At 43.0% G+C, this 20,188-nt stretch overlaps 1 protein-coding gene across 2 annotated transcripts in view; it reads right to left on the bottom strand.

Annotated features, from left to right (window-relative positions):
* OSBPL3 (oxysterol binding protein like 3) overlaps nucleotides 1-11,331 on the bottom strand; it is a 106,310-nt gene extending 94,979 nt beyond the window's left edge. For both annotated transcript variants that reach the window (XM_063129005.1, XM_063129020.1), the window contains exon 1: nucleotides 11,193-11,331. The gene's annotated coding sequence lies outside the window, so the exon portion shown is untranslated. The remainder of the gene's footprint in view (nucleotides 1-11,192) is intronic.
* Nucleotides 11,332-20,188: the final 8,857 nt, after the last annotated feature.

Raw genomic sequence — 20,188 nt, 5'->3', positions numbered from 1 at the left:
ACCCTCATCACTCACCTTTCGATTGCTAACACACTCATATTCTGCGAGAGAAGTCACCTGCTGGTAAATTGGGGTTTTTGTTTTGTTTTTAAAGAAGCTGTAGAGCAGCTTTTCCCAGCCCACGAGATATGATGGGTGTTGAAGAAATCCGTAACAGATTCAAATGTGTTTCTATCAATTCAATCTGTAGATTCCACAGTGGGCCAGCTTTTTCAAAGTCACACGGCTCTGCATGTTTGCGTTTTTTCACTTGGGGGGATTTGCATTCATTAGGTAATACACGTTAACGCTAATGCGAGTTAATGCAAGTAGAACGAAATTCTGATTTAAAAAATCCAATGAGCGGACAATAGAATGAAAGATGCCTGAAAATCCGTGAAACACAGAAGGAACAGATTTACACAAAATTTACCTAGATGATCGACAACTCCCATTACCCACCAGCGTGCCATGCTGGCTGCAGGTGATGGGGGATTGTATCCAATCCATTTGTATTGCACCAGATTGGGAAAGGCTGCTTTTAAGTGATACTTTAAAAGAAGGTGCTTAGCAAGACTATCAGAATATTTAGCAAAGTCAGCTGTGATGTCCAGCATAAACTAAGAACCCAGATAAGGGATCCATGCACCTTAGAATTCATCTGATAAATGGCATGCACACGCTGATTTAACATGTTCCCAGATCTACAGAATATAAAGTCCACCAACAAATCTCTCCCTTCACCTTTATGCCTTCCCACTCTGCTGAGTGTCCAGTCACACTTCAGGACATCACCTTTGATTAGATAAAGGGGTGCATCCCTAAAAAAAACTTTGTGAAGGAATGATAAATCCAATCCTTGTCATACTTACCTCACGTCACCTCAAATACTGTGTCCAGTTGTGGGCACCACACTTTAAGAAAGATTCTGGAACGAGTTCACAGAAGAGCAACAAAGGGAGCTAGAAACTAAGTCAAGAAATGAATGAGGATCAGGGCATATTTAGCCTTGAGAAGTGAAGATAGGGGCAGGGGCGGGGGCGGGGGGATAAGATAGCACTTTACCTAAAGGGCTGTCACACAGCAAAAGGCCGCAACCTGTTCTCTATCCTCTAAGACTGTATGTCACGAAATAATGGGCTTAAGGAAGGTAGATTTTGGTAGAACATCCAGAAAAACATCCTAACAGTCAGAGCATTCAGACAATGGAATCAACCGCCTAGGGAGGTGGTGGGCTTTCTGTTACTGGAAGCATTCAAGCAAAGACTGAATAGCCATCTGCCAGGGATTCTTTAAATTGGATTCTGCATTTAAAGAAAGGGGGTTGGACTCGATGGCCTAAATGGCCCCTTCAAACTCTATGATTTTATGCCTACTGAAGATTCTTGGATTTGCTTCCAAGTGGGCTGCTTGCTATTTTACTGTATATTTTTTGTTACATGAAACTCTTCTACAAAAATCAATAGGATTTCCCCCCCTACTGTAGCTACAAAGAATACCCTGTTTTCCTCTCCTCTTCTCATGCCGCAGATGTAATACTGGCACTTATATCTGCAGACAAGCTAGTCATCCATAAGATGGTAATTGGTTAATACCACCAACTGTTGTTTCTATCAAATTTTATGCAAGTGTGAGCAAGCTCTGTAGATCAGAATAATTTTACTAGGCAAGGACAAGACTTGTCTCAAGAAAAACTCTAGGGGGGAGGAATCATTGAATCATAGCTACCTCCTGTAAAGCAGTGATCTAATAAGCTACCCTCTTATTTGCATTTATGCATTCCCCCATTTGTATTGTATTTGTTCTGCAGACACACACACACACACACACACACACACACACACACATAATCCTTTGAAAGCAAGATAGTAATCCATCTTTCAAGCTGTGGAAAGACAATTTTACACAAGCTATCAATATCTCATTGATTTGGCCAGGATTATATCCCAGGAACCTTATATATAACATAACATGATATTTAATCTGATATGATGTGATAGAATAGAATAGACACACAAATTTTGGCAACTTAAAGCTCTTTTCAGTGAAAGGGGCTGCCTTTGGAGTGAACTAGACATGCCGAATTCCTTAGAGATAGTTCCATCCTACTCAACTACAATAGCTAAGTTATTGTATGAGAAACTCAGCACTTGGGCCACAGCTAGACCTAAGGGTTATCCTGGGATCATCCAGGGTTCGCCCCTGCCTGAGCACTGGATCCCCTGTGTGTCATCTAGATGAACAGGTTTGACCCCTGGATGATCCAGGGATAAACCTTAAGTCTAGCTACGGCCTTGATCTCTCTAAGCAGAAGGAAAGCACTGATGTGAAGAATCACCAGTTTCCCCTTTCCCCTTAAACAAACTTACTAAGACTTCATCATTTGAGATAGTTTAGACTTCAGCCTTGATACGATACTAAAACTGTGCCAGGTCTGTATGTTGACTGATGATTCATGTGTCAGCTTCTGAGGGTGCAATCCTAGGCATGTTTTGAGAGAGAGAGAGAGAGAGAGAGAGAGAGAGAGAGAGAGAGAGAGAGAGAGAGAGAGAGAGAGAGAGATCATACAGCTCCAAGCATTCTCCGGCCAGAAGGTAGTTGTAGAACTTTTTCCTGTCTAAACATGTATAGGATTATGCCCTAAATCCATCTAGAGACATTCTTGACCAACTTACTTGGGGATTGCAGCAACAGATGACTTTCCACCTCTTTTGATCTTGACGAACTTCCCATAAACAGCATCTATCTTTCCCAATTTTTCTCCCATGTTTGTGATAAGCACATTCTTACATACGCAAGTTTCTGCCACAAGAAATGTGTTCATCTCTAAGGCAGGTGAGGACAGACTTGAGGCTTATGGGATCTACTAATTTTTGTGAACTGCCCAGAGAGCTTTGGCTATTGGGTGGTATAAAAATGCAATAAATAAATAATACTTTATTGTTTACTAGAATTGGACCTGGCTGCAAAAGGGCAGCTCAGGGAGCAGAACCAATTACACACTACACCCCATGAGCCATATATTGGGATGACCTGATTACACAAGGATGACCTGTATACATAAGGGTGAATTTGCATCCCAGTTACTACAGATTAGCAAATCCAATTTAGACCTAAAAATTGCTTTTGTTTGGTGATCCTTACTGATGTACTACAAATCACCCAGTGATCTACCAGTATATCCCAATTTACCTTCTGCCCACCACTGCTACAACCCCTATAAGCCCTAGCAGCATGGCCAATGGTCAAGGATTACAAGAGTTCTAGTCCAAAAAAATCTGGAGGGCACCATGTTGCCTACTTCTGATATAGCTTTATTGGACATGCTACAGACTGAAGCTCCATCACCATCCTCAGTCCTCTTGAGCTGGAACTACATATTTAACTCATTGTTGCGTAAGACACTACCCTTGCGAAGTTTTTTGCTACAGCCGCCCCTCCAATCAAGAAAGCTATATACTGCAAGAGAACAGCCCTGAATGCTGCACGCTGGTATAGTTCCACATCCTGGACTTCTTGCAATGAAGATGACTGTCCCATGTTTCAGCGTCTGCCTACCAGAGGATGTTGGCTTAACTGCAGTAACAAACAGCGGCTGCTGCCACAGCAGCAGCCAAAGTGGCCCCAGAGGTCTGGCCTGCAATTCACAACCCATTTACTCCCAATCGATCCAATTAAAGTCACCGGGACCACACTAGAGTAAGTGGCTACAGATTGTTGCCTTAGGCATATGTCATTTTGGGAATATATCTATGGGATTGTACATCTGTACGCCAATCGGGTTTGCATTGATTCACCGGTTTTAGGTGCTTTTAAAGGTAAAGCCACAAATGGAACAGAATACCGCAAATGAAGGAAACACACACTGGCTATCGTTTGTCTACTTCCAATGGTTTAGCTAATTTAGCGGAATCACCACTATTCTCATTGATTAAACATATCCCATAAAACAGATGACTGCCTGGAAAGAAAAAGTTGAATAGCAAAGACCAATAACACTGAAGGGGAACAAATGCATTAACAAGGAGAAAATAATCACTTCTGTGCATTGCAGAGAGGCGCCCTTCAGCTACCGCCCCCAGCCGGGTGGGAACTGCTTTTTTTTTTTTTTTTTTTTTTGCAATGTACTGCTCCCACATGGGCAGGACCAATCACATGGAAGACCATCATCGAAAACAGGGTCTGGGGCAGCCAAGGGCTGCTGGTGAAGGGCAGCAGAGACATAGTTCTCATTGGCAAAGTAAGTACTGGAATCATAAGACTGAAAGATCAGCTAGTTCTAGGCAAGTTTTCTGAACCAATGCAAAAACATACTCCACACATCTCTCTTCTCCATTAACCTATCCACATGATTAAAAATGTTAATGCAATGATGGACGTTGTGCTGCACTGGATACACTTTGGACATGGCTCGTGGGACTTGGTTTCAAATCACTGCTTGGTCATAAAGATGACCACCTAAAGTCACTATCTTTCACCCTAACTAAAGTAGGCTCACAGGGCTCTTAGAAGAATAAAATGGGATGAGCACTTGTATGACTGAGCAGCCCATAGGAAGGGTGGAATACAAATGTTTAGCTGAAGGAAAATCATCCTGAATCCAGCAGTAGACTAAATACATAGCAAAATGTCCCCTCATTCTGGTGGCTAATTCATACAAGCCAGGGATGGTCAACCTTTGACCCTCCAGATGTTTCAGCCTACAACTCTCACACACAACCCTGCTGGTATAGCCAATGGTGATGGATCATGGAGATTATAGGCTAAAATATCTAAAGGGCCACAAGTTGCCCAACCCTATCATAAGACATTTTCCATTATACCAGCCTGAAACCCGACCTTAAGAAGTTAAGAAAAACCATCCTAGTTAAAAGCTATTAATATTATAACAGCCTTCCTCAATCTGGTATCCTTCAGATGTGTTGGCTGAAAGAGGCTGACAGTTATAGTCCAAAACATCTGGAGGGCACCAGGTTGAGGAACGCTGACTTATAATATAGGAATACCACTCTCCTTAGTTTTGGCAAGTAGGGATGTCGTGGTTACTCTAAATACCTGTGTTTAACAGAATAATGCTATATTTCCACCAGACTCCTAAACAGCATGCATCCAAAATACGTGTTACTAAATTATAACTCTATTTTTACATACATATTTTCAGCTCCCTTGAGGTGACAAAACTGATAAAGCCAAGCATACAGTCTTACAAATAGTATTCTAATTCACACGAGTTTTAATTCAGAAAAACCTTAAGCAGAATATGTTAAGCTTTTTTTCTTTTTTATAAAGGTAGCTTCATTTCAGACGTCATTCGCATTTCCTGTGCTTTATGAGCAGCCTGCAAGTTCCTGGACTGACCACAGTTGCAAAGGCCCCCATCTGCTCTACCTCTGATTAATTCATACTGAAAGTAACAGTTTTGCCATTGAGCAATTTCTACACACAGAAGCAATTTCTAATTAACCAGACAGACCCAGGAAGCTGAAGCTGGTGCTATGAGACATGCTGCATAGCCAATAAAATAATATATAAAAGATGGACAGCATCTTAGGCAGATTCATACACTCTATGACAAGTACAGACTAACATTTTTTTCAGATCTAAGAGGACTCCACCACTGGAGCAACAGCAATAAGTGCCTCTTCGGATTTCGCGAGGCCGGCCCTACCATTAGGCAGAGAGGCACTTGTTGGAGTTTCTGCATCAGTTGCCAAATTACTTGGCTGCCCTTGAGTACTATGCACCTTGAACGTGGGCTGAGGAGTGGAGAAAGTGATATTTGCTGTTCCATCCCAGACCACAAAATGCCTCAGGCTGGTCCGGCAAAGCGGTGTGCCTGAATCTTGGGGTGGGGAGCCACGTAAAGACCTCGGGGAAGAAGACTGGGATAGGTTTAGAGCAGAAATTCCCACCTTCTAATTTAACTGCCTGGGGAATGCTGGGAGTTGTAGGCCAACACATTTGGAGGGCACCAAGGAGGGGAAGGCTGGGTTACAGGAAACTACACAGCAGCCACTAATTTTTTTAGAAAGTCTACAAGTGTAACAGGAAAGGACAAGTAAAGCATGACAAGGCAAAAAGATCCAGGCTACATGAGCCAAGTGTACTGAAGGTTTTTATACCTTGAGGTAGAAATGTGTCTAGGGCTTACTTCAGAGAGAGAGAGAGAGAGAGAGAGAGAGAACTTTAAAGGGCAGCCTTGACCACAATCAATAAGTGAGGCTCTTTGGCCAGTTATATTGTGTTGCTTTTACTGAGAAACAGAAAGATTAAACCTGCTAATATAGAGGTTAGTATAATTCGGGTGCTACTGTGTTTCATTTTGACAGTAAATAGTTTGAAGCGCTACTAGAAATAGACTCCAGATCGCCAAAGGCACTACATTCTATTCAAGCGTTGCTCATGCATTAAATAGAAAAATATAAAAAAGCCTGATTTACAAGCTCTGCTGAAATGCAGTGCAGTCAGAAACTTCATTTTAGAAATCTGTGGGTTATCAATGGAAGTCAAAAGGCTAGGCAGATTTCCACCCACTGCTCTCTTCCTCAAGAAGGCAGAGAATTAACAGCATTTTTACAAATGCTCCTCCTCCTCCCTCCCAATCCCCTTTCCTTTTATGTCATGTCTTTTAGATTGTAAGCCTGTGGGCAGGGACTGTCAAGAAATACTTTTGTAAGCCGCCATGAGAGCCTTTTTTGGCTGAATGGCGGCATAAAAATACTTAAATAAATAAATAAATAAATAAAAGCAAAGATAGCCATGTCAACCTTAAGTAAGAGTCCAAAACTTATATTAATTTAATACCTAGAATAGGCCAACCAAAAGATCACCAAAAATGTGAAAGCTTTCAAGATCTCTAGATCCCTTCATCGGCAAGATGAAAAAAGCAAGTGGGGAAGAGGGGATATTGGGGGGCGGGGTGGGGGGGGAGAGAAGCTAACTTGATGCATCTGCATGTTCAGAGTCCCAAGATGGAATGGGGAAGAAGGGCTCTGCAGACATTCATTCTAGGTTCTCCAGGTCAAGTGATGTTTTCAGGAAGGACCTGCAGCTGCCCCTGGAGGCTGCTAGGAGCCGGAAAGGGAGAAATGTTGGATCTCACATTTAAAAAATATATAAAATCCACCTGTGCTCCGAAGCATTTTTAAAGTAATGAACAAATAAGGAGCTTCCAACATTATCATTTGATGTTAAGTTCAATGCTTTGGCTCCTTCAAGGCACAAAGATTTGGGATACACATGTTGGATTTTAAAACAACAACTTTAAGCTGGACCAAATCTAGTTCTTAATATTATAAAAACTTTTATACCAGATGGATATATTCAGAGCAAGATTACCTGTCCAATGAAAGACATCTCAACCTCTATCCTAAACCAGCCTTACCCAGCCTGGTGCCCTCCAGGTGTGCAGTCCAACACCTCTGTAAGGCAGCAGGTTGGGGAAGGCTGTCCTAAACTGAAAAGGAATTATTTCACACAGCGGGCCCGTTCAGAAGACACCTTAAACCATGTCTTTAACCATGGTGGTTAAGCCAGAAAGCCAGGCTGTGTTCAGAAGACACCTTAAACCATGGCTTTGACCATGGTGAATAAGGCTTTTTGCTTTATTCACAGTAGTTAAAGCTATAATTTAAGGTGTCTTCTGAACACAGCCTGGCTTTCTGGCTTAACCACTGTGGTTAAAGCCATGGTTTAACATTTCTTCTGAATGGGGCCACTAAATATAATGTTATCCACCCACGAATCTCCACGTGCTGAAAGTTTCCCGTGGTGCAGTGCTTACCCCACATTTGATTCCTTTGGAATGAGGTCACAGGAACTGTACCACTATTTTGCAATATTTCTGTTTATTTACAGATATACAGGCTGAGCATAGGTGAAAGTCCTGCATTAAAACAGATGTCCCAGAGTTCACTGCTCTCCCATCAGATAACTTTGGGGTGGGGCAGCCAGTATCCTTAGAGCTCCAAAAATCCTAGCCCTTTCCTGACTCAAACTGTCAATCTCTTGTTCTTTACTCCTTGGTTACATCACCTCCAGCTTTTTGAAGTAGGGAGAAGAGACGTTTCCCCTTTCCAGAAGATGTCTCTGGCCATTTCTTTGCCATTCAAAGGAAGAGGGTCGAACAACTAATCTCTATGGCAAACTATCACCTGAGTTTACTTAACAGTAGAACATGCTTGGGTAGAACCTGCCTAGCTGGTTTCAAGGCTGTTAGCCCTCTCTCTTTGAATCAAGCACCATAGAGTTGGAAGGGTCCAGAGAGGTCATCCAGACCAATCCACTCCCCTCAAAACTCACAACAACATCCACGCTCAGCATCATTGATCTCATACAATGAATCACTGTACAGGGCCTTGCTGGCCATAGCATCACAGTAGCACAAGGCTGCCAGAACCATATTTCTAATGAAGTACAAAGCAGCAAGAACATGTACATGGTCGGAGGACATAGGAACACTGGAAGCTACCATATAGAGTCAGACCATTGGTCCCTGTAGCTCAGTATTGCCAATCAGTCACAGCTCACCAGCAGTCTTTTCCAGGCCCTTCCTGACAATGCCAGAGATTGGACTGTTAACAGGCAAAGCAGGTGCTCTACCACTGAACTCTGGTCCTTCCCCAGTGCTTTGCTTTTTCCTTTCCACTGTCGTTGGTGTCACATTATTTTATATCTTGTATTGCTGTCATTTCTGTGCTGGTCTTAAGCTCTTTGTTGACTTTACAACATCACTGCAGGCAGATGAGCAGTGGTCATCCAGACCAGACCATAGGATCAGGTTGTCTTCCTGAATTTAAATGAACAGGCAACTTATTTTGCTCTAGCTTGAGAACTGCATCCAAGTAATTGGATTTAATCACCCCCTTTTCCCCAGTCCTAAGAAGATATGAAGCAATAAGAAAGAGCAATTTCTTATCTACACTACAAAAAAAAAAAAAAAAAAAAGGGGGGGGAAGCATAGCAAAAAACCCAAAACAAAACCCCACTATTTCTGCAAGCAGAGATATTCTCAAGGTCTCTGAAGCTACATTCAAAATCCAGCTGGCTGTCAGTTGTCATTTCCAAGGCACACAGCAAGAGGGCAAGATCTGCAGTCAGTCCCCGCTGAATGCCTCCCAGGAAATTCACCTCTCCACCCCCAGTTTTTAGTAAGCGCTTGGAAACACATGCTTAATGTATCAGTCTAGAATTGGCTGTATTCCAATTCACTCAACTAAACTCTCTTTTTTTAAAAAAAAAAACCCTTAAAATCCTCAACATGCAATGCACTCCAAGCTGCTGAAGATGTGTTCAAGAAGAGGAGTAAACCAGATACAGCAATCTCAAAGTGTGCTAACAACAGCACCACTGTGGGTAGCAATAGATTTTACAAGATATTCAAAATTTGAGTCCTTTTAGGGAACACAAGTAAACTAGGACATCTTCTCATGCCTTTTCAGGCTAATGAGTTCCAGTTCCAGTTAACAGCTAGCAGTCCAAGTACGTGGGGAACAGCTGTACTCTTACATTTAATATTTAGACTCATCTGGCCTTGCTGCGACTGGGTTGCAAATAAAGGTAAGAAAGAAAGGGTTAGGCTGCATCCAAAGGGAAGTTTGAATCAGAGTTGGATGTGGTTCACTACTACTCTGAAAGAATATCAGTGGGAATGGGGATTCTATGTTACAACGCTGAACTTGAAGAGTGCTATGATCATGCTAGCCCAAGTCTACTAAATCTGCACAGGTATTGCCACAACTCCTGTGGATCTTGCAGACACTAAGGCACATTGAAATGCCAGTTGGATGCCTTAAAATCACCTTTATATTAGTGCCTTATTTAGATCTTCCAAATCCCCTCCTGAAACTAGCACAAATTCCCCGTTGTTTCATGGCAAACCCAAAACCCTTTATAGGAAGAAGTGTCTCTTTTCCATTCTGAAGCAACTGTTTGATGTAAGCGGTGTTGCTGTATTGGTATGACAAATACAGAAATAAGACAATCTCTTCTGATGGATCAGCTTCTCTTGGTGAAACAGTATGCAAGCTTTAACAATCCACAGAACTCTTAGTCAAAATGAAAGAAAAAAGTAGCCAACTGTATAAACTGAGGCTTATAGAAATTAATTGCACAGATTTCTAGCAATATATAATATACTTTAGAATTGGAAGTAACAACGTGGGTCATTCAGGCCACATTCATTACTGCATGAACGAACTGTCCAACTCTTTAAAACTCTCTTTCAAAAGACACAAACCATAAACCTATTGGCCTTCCAGCAAACTAGTGTGGAATCACTTACAAAGAAAAACAGCCTTCCCCAACCTGGTGCCTTTCAGACATCACCTCCCAGCATTCCCTGACCACTGGTCATGATGCTTTGGGAGTTATAGTCCAAAACATCTGGATAGCATCTGGATGGGGAGGGCAGCACTAGTTTCAGAAAGTCTAATTCCGCTCCCCAAACCTGGTAGAATACCATCAATGGGAGAAGATGGGAACTGCAAAAGTGCATCTTCCCCCAGAAGGTTTGGACTACAACCAGTGGCAGCTAGTGGCTCCGATGTCAGTGGGGCAGTTAGTCCAGGTTTCTGTCAGAACTCTAAAGGAGCTATCCCAAGGTGTTTTGACTGGAAGCTGGAGCGGATTCACTGCCCCACTGACATCAGAGCCACCAGCCACCATTGACTACAGCTCAAGATTCCTGACCATTGGCTATGCTGGCTGGGGATGATGGAAACTGAAATTCAAAACATTTAAAGGATCAGGTTCGTGAAGGCTGCCTGACTGAATCAAACCACGGGTTCACCTAGCCCAGTATTTGGCCTCCCCGCAGAAGGCATACAGAAGAAGCCTTGGAAAGTTCACATAAATAAGAGCCATATTTTCGGTTTGGCCCTGGCATTCAGAAATACACCACCTCTAATCGTAGGGAACCCCACCCCCAGCATCCTTGGTTCTCTCACCCCCAGTTATACCTTTATGCCTAAAATTATCGACCCATGTAGCCGTAAAAGAAAGCTACATAATGGACCAAAGAGTTTCTATATGACAAATGGAACAAAACAAACGCCAGGGGGAAAGTCGACGGGGGGGGGGGAATGGGCAGAAGGGAGGAATAGGGATCGAATTTGGAATGTTAAAAGTTCCTTGCTCCTTCCTCCCCAAATAAAAGAAATTCCAAAAAGCCATTCATTAGAAGAAGTAGGAAGATTTCTTGAAGCGGAGCCTACCTGAGAGCCGGCAGCAATTGCACGCATCAGCCGCCGGGCTCACCGTAAGCTCCTCCAAGCCGCTGTGCCCCTCTGGCAGGCAGGGTGCGGAGCGGGTGAGACCCGAGCGGCTTTTCCTCACCTTTGAACCACTTGCCAAAGCCAGCCAAAAGGCAAAGCAGCACTGGCAGGCAGACGGCCGCCAACAACACGGCGGGCGGGAGCGACAAACAGAAAGATGCACTCTTTAAGCGGCTCTACCTGTGTGTTCGCTACTCCCTTCGCCAGCAAGAAAGGGGGCGGAGCCTCGGGGCTCGCCCCATTTTGGTTCCAAGGGAGGTTCCAGAGAGGGCAAAGAATCGCCTGGCTTGATTGGCAGTCGCGTTGACCAAACGCCAGCTCTAGCGTGAACGGCGCAAAAGTGGGGTGGGGGCGCGCGCTCGCGTTTTCCAGGGCGGCCGGGTGTTTCCATGATGTCAGCGAGCGGTTCTTCTCGGACAGGTGGGAAGAGGTGATGTGGTGCGGGAGGCCAGACAGCGTGGCGAGCAAATCAAGGGACCTGCCACTCTGCCCGGGGCAAGAATTTCGCGTGCAAGCGCACTTCCCCGCAACGCGCCGTCGCGAAGTCATTTCCAATGACAAGAAGCAAAAGTACTTAACGCAATGGGTGGGTTAAAACTTAAGCCCAAAGCAGAGCAAGAGAATTTAGACTTCGGCTGCTGCCTTCCACGAAGTCAGGATTTCAATGCAACAAACTAATCCCAAACCAGCTTTACTGCACTTCTTCCTGAGCTTAGCGATTTACAGTTTCCATAATTACTTCGGATTTGCATCACAAACGCGATGCTTCCTATTCTTTTAAGGTACGATCCTGCCTATGCTTTAAGGTTCCAACATTGGGCAGGTTTTAAGGAACACAAAATTATAGAATCTCTCGCGCTTCGACGGGGCCCTTCGTCCTAAACTGCCCCCCAGCCACCACTGCCAGGGCTCGTTTTGCCAACGAGGAACACGTTGCACTATTAAAATGCAGCCTTCTGTGGCCACAGGCAGCGTTGAACAGGAGGAAGAAACGTTTTAAATAAAGAATATCTGCAAAAAACAAGCAAACCAAAAACCCCACACAAAAACACCCAGCCCTCCAAAAAAAGCACACACACACACACACACAAGGCCGATAAACGCATAAAAGGACCATAACTCCTTTGAAAATCTAGAAAGCAATGAAAGAAAACATCACCACCTAACTTCATTTCACGGCCGTGACCTAAAGAACTCGCAATCAGTACTTATAAAAGCCCAGGCAATTAACCAAAAATAGCCTTCAAAAATAGCCAGGCAATTAAAACCATCCTAGTGAGAAATAAAACTCCGCATGAATTGAGGCGAGGAAGGAATAAATGCAGGAAGGCTTTTAGGTTGCATTTCATAATCATTGCTGTTATTAATAATAAGTATTATTATTACGAATCAGGAAGTATCCCCCAAAGTGGCCCAAGCCTATTTCAAAGTTCTGGACACTTGCCTCTGAGTAGACTCCTTCCCTTCCCATTCTGTTGGATTCTCTCAATGCAGCAACAAAGGGAAGACTCCGCCAGTCCCACCCCGACTCTGCCAAGGCGGAGGATGTGACTGGCTGCTCTCAAAGGGGAGGAGTTTCGCCTTGCATTCTTCAAGTAATCGCATCAGCGCCTTGGCACCATTCACGACTTTCTTTGGCTGATGGGAACAGCTCGTCTCGTCCCGCCCCCGCCCCCACCCCCACCCCCACCCCCACCCCTGGGGGAGAACTGACAGCTCTTCAAGACGACCCGCCCGCGTGTAAAATCCAGTTCTGGGGGGGTGATTGGCTTCCAGATGACACTGCCCCATGCGAGGAATTTCATTGGTTCGGATTAAAATATTGCCTCCCCCCGCCAAACCATGAAAAATAGAAACCAATCAAAATCTTAAAATTAGCACGAGATTTGGGTTTTCTCATTTGTTTTTGTTTTCGTAGAAAAAGGGACAAAGCACAGGAGGAGGAGGAGGAGGAGGATTTTGCTGCTAAAGATCCCACTGGCTTAAGTAAAAATCTAACTGAACGCTTCACAACTTTTAATGTGGATATTCTGAAAATACTCATTTGCTGTTTGTCTGGGTGCAGGCAAAGATCTGACTATGTGCTGCTTCAGGATAAACCTATAAATCAGCCTTCTCCAACGTGATGCCCTCCAGTAGTTTTGGACTTCAACTCCCATCAGCCTCAGCCAGCATGGGCAATGGTGAAGAATGCTGGGAGTTGTGCTTCAAAAAATCTGGAGAGCACCAGGTTGGGAAAGGCTGTTACAGGGGGTTGTGAATTTAGGGTTTAATCTTACGCATTTATTTATTTGTTACATTTTTATACCGCCCAATAGCCAAAGCTCTCTACGCATGTTTAGACAGTAAAAAAAATCCTACATAGCTGGCTGGAGAATGCTGTGAATTATAGAACTTTTTCTGTCTAAACATGCTTAGAATGTGTAGGACTTTTTTCTGACTAAACATGTCTTTATTTCAACCTTGTACTTCATTTTAAAATTCTGATTGATAGAGGCTGCTTTTCTGTAACCCAGCTACAGCCATTAAGGAGAGAAGCTCTTTTCTATATACTCCACTTGATTTTATTCCATTTCTCTTTGATTTGCTGTAACTCTAAATGAAATGACATGGCCTGAATTAAGCCCTTGAATCAGGATCTCTTGCTATTGCCCATTAAAAATGCACATTTAAAATGAAATTCTGGTTTATCAAAAGACTGCCATCACGTTTCCAGTTAGTCCAATCAAAGGGATCGGCACTTAATTTTCAGAACCATCTGGGAAGACGAAAAGAGGTGGTGGTGGTGGTGGTGGTGAGAATGAATTTATATCCTACTAAGAGAAATGTAATGCTTTTCTTTTTAATTATCTCTGTCCCAGACTGGGCAAAATGGTGAAGTTCCTTCATGTCACTCAGGCTTCAGTCCTCACAATAGTTTCTCCAGAGTTGCCAAAAGCACTACTTTTAGTCTTTAAATCCCTTAAAGTCACCTCTGACAGTTTGCTGAGGTACCTACACCTGTGTAAGCCATGCTGTGTACTGTGCCAGCTGCTCACTTTGGTAGGATTGGGGTGTAAGAAACCATAACTGCTTGTGCAAGCACAGAATTGTCTTAAAAATAAACTGGTGGCCCCATTCAGAAGACACCTTAAACCACGGCTTTAACCATGGTGGTTAAGCTAGAAAGCCTTATTCACCATGGTTAAAGCCGTGGTTTAAGGTGTCTTCTGAATGGGCCGCTGTCTCTTTTGTGCAAACTATGGGATGACTTATCACAGATAAAAAAGCCACCGATATGTCACTTTATCCACATTGTCATGCAGCAGTTTTCAAGTCTCCTTGCTCTGCTGTAATGCCCATTCAGCCCTTCCTGAACATGTAGGGGTTTTATATGGTAGAGGAGGTGGCCTTGCTATGAGGCAAGGTTTAACTACGTGCACACTGTGCATAGTTAAACTATGGAATTTACTACCACAACCACAAGTTGTAGTGATGGCCATCAATTCGGATAGCGTTAAAAGGGGATTAGACAAATTTATGGTGGATAAAGCTATCAATGGCTACTAGTCCTGAGATCTATGTGCTACCTCTGGTATCAGTTGCTGGAGAACATTGGTGGGTAGGTGCTGTTGCGTTCATATCTTGCTTGTGGGACTCCCATGGGCAACAGGTTCACCATGGTGTGAACAGAATGCTGGATAGTATACACCCTGGGTCTGATCCTGCATGACTCTTATGTTCTTACATGGTGCAAAATACCACACCCAGGTTATTGACAGGGGCTATATATTTAGAATATATTATATTTATTTTTTCAGCATGCAGCACCTGGTGAAATTCCGTCTTCATCACAACAGTTAAAGCTGCAGGAACCCTGCCCTTTTTGTATCTAGTCAAGAGGGCAGGGCTCCTGCAGCTTTAACTATTGTGATGAAGACAGAATTTCACCAGGTGCTGTATGCATGCAAATGACACCTGCTGAAATTCCCTTTTTTCTACAACTGTTAAAGATATGTGAGCCCTGTCCTCCTTTTTGTATGGTCACCCTAGTTTACATATAATCTGTAAAACATGACGGTCCCTGCCAGCAGGCCTACAGTCTAAAAAGTAATGACACACAAGGTAAAAGGAATGGGGAGGGAAGAGGAAAAATAAATCTTTCAGTAAGGCTGTTGGAATGACCCCACTTATTCATCTCATGTCCCTCAGTAGTACAGCCTGCTGGAATGGCTGCTGGTGGAATTATTCTTGGAATTCACATCAAATGCCTGGGAGCCATATTCTACATGCAGAAAAAGGGAAGATCACTTCTGTGGAGCTTGAGAATAGTCTTCCCTCCAAAGTCCTGATGATGAGTGGGATGGCTGACTAAGAACAGTGATGCATGAGCAGTGAAGTGGGCTGGTTTAATTACTGCTAATTTCATGGCATTTGCACAACATCTTTTTATAGCCCTACTCAAGGGCAAGGAGATTGGAATTTCACTGTAGCAACCAGACTCTGACCCAAACAATGAAAGATAGCTAAAGTGACATGTAAAGAATAGTAACTTATTATTACGACACGTTAACCATGCAGAACTATCAGAAATCAAATAGTAACATGCACTGGTTAAACCTTATTACAAATAAATTTGATCAGAACAGAAACACACAGCCTGATCCCACAGGAGGATATTGATTCTTGCTTGAGCGCTTGAACCAATGTTGCATGTTGATTGTGGGGCCCATGCAAATAGGGCACCTGACCACATGGATCCTCTAGGCCACAAATCTAGTATACGCATCAATTTCCTGGAAGCAGCAAATCACACACACACACACACACACACAGCCAAAGAAACAAGTGCTTTGCTTTTCAGTTTCTCTGTCGAGGAAATGCTAATAAATGAGTTGGTGTGAGAGCCTGGTTCTTCATGGGCTTCTTTTGATATATCTCATAATATACACATTCATCTCATACTGAACTTCACTGTAATAGCCCAGGAGCAGAGCAAAGTTGCTCTCAATGATAGGAACCCTTTTTCACTCGACAAACACAACCATACTATGACGGAAGACTTCCAGCCAATCTCTCTCTGCAGCCTGGAAGGGTATATCTGTTATTTTTAAGAACTTTGCTCATGCAGTATTGAGGAACCAGGACTCTTGCCAGGTGGCTGAAAGCAATAAAAATGCTGGAAAGTGGGCATTCTAGAATAAATCTGGACTCAATTTTCTTGCCTTTTAAAATTTAATTATTCATTGCATTTCTACACTGCCCAAAAGAAAAAGCTCTCTGGGCAGTTTACAAAAATTAAAATCGTAAAATACAACTTTATAGAACATAATAAAAGTTTAAAACAGAATAAAACCAAAGGAAAGGGGGGGAAACAGAGTAAAAGCCAGCGGCAGTATAAAGATCTAAAAACACTACAGTACATTTAGAGCGCAATCCGCTGTGTGCTTAGACAGGGGGGAAAAAGTGCTACAGCTACCGGCATTCCCCAGCCAGGAAGGACAAAAGTCTACAAAGTAGGTGCTACGAAATCCTCTCTGGGCAGGGGATTCCACAATGGGTATTTTTTTTCTGGTCCAGATCAACTACATGAACCAAAGGCTGAATGAATAGGATGAAAGAAACTATCACAATTATGCAACTGAATGGCAAGAATGGAGCGGAGCATGATGGAGACTCCTTGGTAGAGAGATCAAATGCCATTGGTCCCACAGGATGATTTGTGAGAGTCTGCTTGGCTCGGGAACTACTGCAGCATCTCCCAAGATGGTGCCCTCCAGAATCCAGATGTGTTGGACTCCAACTCTTATCATCCCCAGCCAGCACAGTCAATGGCCATATTGGCTGGGGATTATGGGGGTTAGAGTCAACCACATCTGAAGGCTGCAGATTGGGGAACATTGAATTACTGCTTTAACATTTCACTTTAGATTACAGTAGTGACAGCTGCAATTCAAAACCAATGAGAAGGATAATCAACTTATAAGAATCAATGAAACAATGTAGCTGAACTTTTGATTGTAGCCTCCAGCCTCTAATTTGAACAAGAAGTTCCAATTATTTCTTGTTAGACGTTATTGAATGACTTTAACTACAACATTAAATTGAAAGATCACAAAGCAAATAATTTTCTGAAATAAAAGCTAAGATATCTCAAAGATCACCACATAGTTTTCCTTGCATAAAAGGCCATGTCATTTAATAGTCATGGCTTGATGCTATCAGTTTACTGAGAGCCAGACATTACTGTATAAGAGGATCAAATCAAAGTGTTGGTTACTTATGTATCTCCTGTGACAGGGCCTGAATGGGAGGCTCCCACAGAACCTGTGTACGCTGCCTTGAATTCCACAGAATTCATAATAAAATGAACTTAGCTGAAATATAAATGAAATAAATAAAATGGGTGCACATAAGGGCAAACTTACATGTTATTTGCAAGTGTTTAACAAAATGCCAGTGGCAATTTCTTATAAGAAAAGCAGCTTCAGGAAAGGGCAGTTTGGAGAAATGCTAGGTGGTGAAAGGGGTGCTTAACCCTTCTCCCTTCCACCACTTCTCTCTCTCTCTCTCTCTCTCTCTCTCTCTCTCTCTCTCTCTCTCTCTCACACACACACACACACACACACACACACACACACACACGCTCCACCACCACCACCACCACCACCACCACTGTTTCCAGATGCATTTCTATATTCTCAATCATGCATCCAGAACGTCACAGAGGAAAAATCTGCAACAGAAAGGGAACAGTCAAACACTTGCTCCCCACCCCACCATTTCTCCACTCCAAATTACCCCCCCCAAACGCTGCTTTTCCTTGCAAGATGTGGCTGCTGGAGTCTTGTTGCTTCATTCATCTTTAATGTGCCATTCTAGACATTCTAGATTAATCTGCCATTGAGGGAAGGGCTGTAGCTCAATGGTGGAGCACATTGCATGCAAAAGGTCCGAAGAGGTTCAATCCCCAGCATTGCCAGGTAGGGCAAGGAAAGATTCCTTCCTGAAACTTTGGAGAGCCACTGCTAGATGGGCCAGTGGTCTGACTCCGTATAAGCCAGATTCCCATGTACCCAGTGGCCTAAAAGTTAATAACCGCCCCCCCCCCCCCCCCGTTGCCTTGTAAGATGAGGTTTGATGTCAGGCCATATAATCCTTTGACGACTTATATAAATGTGGCCAAGTTTTCTTAGCCAAAGTCGTCTCCAATTACTATTAAAGGCCAGTTCTTTGAATTCTTGTGTGAAATAATGAACTGCTGTCCCAGCAATCATAAATAAATATTCAGTAATGAGGGTAACTGCTGGGGCATAAAAGCTCTTTTGTGCTCATTTACTTTCATCCTGTGGTATTTACCATCCCCCCAGCCCCATGTTGTACACTGTTGCTTGCCAAATTCCTTTTCTGATGTGGATTGCAATAAAATGTTATAGACATGTCCAAGTTAGGGCAATTTAGCCACTCATGTTCTAACTGCAGATCTGACCTGAACTAATTTCATATCTGAAAGCAACTGCTGGAACAAGGGCTTTCTGATTATTTATTTATTTCTTTTTCAAAATATCTAAAACAGCTTCCAGAATATAAGAAGTAAAACATAAGAGATGATAGATAGATAGATAGATAGATAGATAGATAGATAGATAGATAGATAGATAGATTAAAGGACCATATTAAAATTATATATTAAAAAAAAAAAACAGAATGCCAATAAAAACCATGGCTATCAATTAAGGAACGCTTTCTGGAATAGAGCTGTTTTCAGGAGGGGCCAGAAGCAAGACAGTGTTGGTGCCTGCCTGACCTCCAGGGGCAGGGAGTTCCAAAGAAAGGGGGCCATCATGCAAAAAGGTGGAGGAAGGGGGCTCTGAATATCTCCACGTTTACAGAAGAATGTTGAAGAATAAGAACCTTGTTCTTATTCTTCAGTATAATGAAACCGTGGGGCATTGAATCACCCTTCCCCCGCTAAAGCTACCCCTGCAAAATAAATGCTAAAAATCCATTCAAAGCATGTTAAATATGGGTGGTGTAGAAACTGTGAGACTTTGACTAAGGTGTCAGGAATGTCCTACAGCAGATGATCCTGAGAGGGGGTCTGAAAGCAAATTAGTAAAAAAAAATGGACTCAGATTTGGGCGTACGGTGGGTGAAGCAGTAATTTGAGCCCTTTATTTATTTATTTATTTATTACATTTATTATTATTTATTTATTTATTTATTTATTTATATAGCACCATCAATGTACATGTGTGCCCCATAGCTGAAGCTCTCTGGGCGGTTTACAAAAGTTAAAAACGGTGATAATTAAAAACAAATATACAAATTTTAAAACCATAAAAAGCATAAAATAAAAAATAAAAAAGCGATTCCCCTGGCCCCTAGTAGGGACTAACATTTTGCTGCACTGCAGAAGATTGTGAAGTGTGGTAAAACATCAGTCCACATACTTAAAGCTCCATCACACCTACCTATTTGTCCTGGTTTTCCCTCAAATTATCCCATAGCATATGGAAGCTGTTGTCGTTGAGCTCCATCACACCACCCTCTGCGCCTCTGCCCTGCTCTGGCGCGTGCCCTGGGAAGGCTGGGCCGGGCTCCGCGGTGCTCACTTGGGGGCTGCCGAGGGAGGCAGCTCTGCTCCTTGTCATCCTTCTGCACCCCAGTGGCTGCTTGGAGTTTAAGAAGAATCACACTTTTTGAGGGGCAAAATACGTCGCCAAGGGGGGGGGGGGAACTGCAATCACAGCAGGACATAGTCGACATCATCCAAGTCCTTCACCGTAATAGCAGACTAAAAGGTGAACATCATGGGAGTCTTTTGCATGAAATTTGCCGTGAAAGCACACTATCAGCCTGGTGTGATGGAGCTCTTAGTCAAACCTATTGCACTGGCACACTACTACATTTCTCTCCTCAAAATATAATAAATAGAAATGAAATAAATGAAATGA

This window comes from Elgaria multicarinata, chromosome 1 (genome assembly GCF_023053635.1).
Source record: "Elgaria multicarinata webbii isolate HBS135686 ecotype San Diego chromosome 1, rElgMul1.1.pri, whole genome shotgun sequence".
NCBI classification, from domain to species: Eukaryota; Metazoa; Chordata; class Lepidosauria; order Squamata; family Anguidae; genus Elgaria; species Elgaria multicarinata.
The sequence above is the reverse complement of the archived record's forward strand: the minus strand, read 5'-3'. Positions and strand labels throughout refer to the sequence as shown.